We start from the raw sequence: 1,677 nt of genomic DNA, 5'->3' as shown, positions 1-1,677 counted from the left end.
GTCCAGTGCCAGGCCCAGGCCCCAAGCACCAAGAGCAGGGACAGGAAGGCAAAGGGTTACTCCATGTTCTTTGATCTATGAGTGACTAGTAACAAAAACCTATGCACTTTTCTATCATTCTTTTTATATTACCTCTTTCTCGATAAATGTTCACTTGGTTGATGTGAACCTCTGTTATCAGTGTTCTGAGAAGATTAGTTCTAAGATTTCTACATTTTATAGTTGTTGTTGTTGTTATTTATTTATTTATTTTAATATTTATTTTGGTGATGGGAACATGTAGCTTTTTACTCTGCCATCTTGGAGTGATGCTGTATTCTTTTAAATCATATTTGAGGATTTAAAACATTGTTGCTTTAATGTGACTTAAGTGCTTTGAAATCATTTATTTCCCTAATAGATTGCTATACCTCAGTAAACATCTACAAAATGTTGTGACACTCACTGTATTAAAGCTCATAAGTTTAAATGAAAGTGATATTTTTCATTTGGATCAATGTCATGGTTTCTGGTATCTTGACACGAGCTAATGCCTCATCTATTAAAAATGGATTGGGGATGTTGTGATACAGTCACCATAAGAAAAGAAATAATAAAAATTTGAGCAGAAATAAATGAAACGGTAAATAGACAATAGAAAAAATCAAGAAGACTCAAAATCAGTTCTTTGAAAAGATTAATAAAATTGACAAAGCAGTGGCAAACTCAACAAAGGAAAAGAAGGAGAAAATATAAATAACATGAATAACAAAAAAAGGGGTGATACCACAAAAGAACCAATAGAAATAAAAAGGATAATATCATGATACTATGAGGAACTATACTCCAAAAAATTTGAAAATCTAGAAGAAATGGACAGATTTCTAGAAACACACTACTTACCTAAACTAACACAGACTGAGATGAAACCTTGAAAACTTCTGTAACAAAAGAGGATCTTCTTTTATGCCGACCTTCTTCTTTACCAAGCATGACACACTTCTCCAGGGACTCGTTCCTCTGGAAAAAATTACCAATGTAAGAGGGACTAAATGTCACTGTCCTCACTTCTAAAGAGCATTCTGGCTGTACTTCTAGAAATTTTTGTTCTTCTGGCAGTCCATGGTATAGTCAATGTTCTTGACAAACACCATAATTCAAGTGCATTAATTTTTCTTGTTGGAGATGTTGGGGTAAGGTGTTGATTTTGTCTCTTCCCTCTTTTTTGATGTATGCATCGATCGCTAAAAATTATCCTCTGATCACTGCTTTTGCTGTGTCCCAAAGATTTGGTATGTTATCTTCTCATTCTTACTTGGTTCTTCTATTACCTGATCGTTTTTGAGGAGGAGGTTATTCAGCTTCCATGCATTTGCTCTTTTTCTGTCAGTCTTCCTAGTGTTGATTTTTTATTTCATAGCATTGTGATTTGAGAAGATGCTGTGGTAGTTACGTTTGTGTGTCAACTTGGCTGTGCCTAGTTGAGTGGCTGGGCAGCTGAATGTAATTATTCTCTATGGTGAGATTAGTAATTAACCTCATAATGGGATTTATTGTAGCCACTGAGTAGCTGCTTTTGGAATGGTCTTCAGCTTATGGAACACTTGACCCTACATGTAGCTGTGTCACTGTTCAGCAGCCTGCCATGCTCTGACAACCTTGGGATTTACAATGGACTTGAATTAATGGCCTGCTATG

Source organism: Orycteropus afer, unplaced genomic scaffold, assembly GCF_000298275.1.
Source record: "Orycteropus afer afer isolate SDZICR_OR568_19922 unplaced genomic scaffold, OryAfe1.0 scaffold00853, whole genome shotgun sequence".
NCBI classification, from domain to species: domain Eukaryota; kingdom Metazoa; phylum Chordata; class Mammalia; order Tubulidentata; family Orycteropodidae; genus Orycteropus; species Orycteropus afer.
This window is presented reverse-complemented; position numbering follows the sequence as displayed.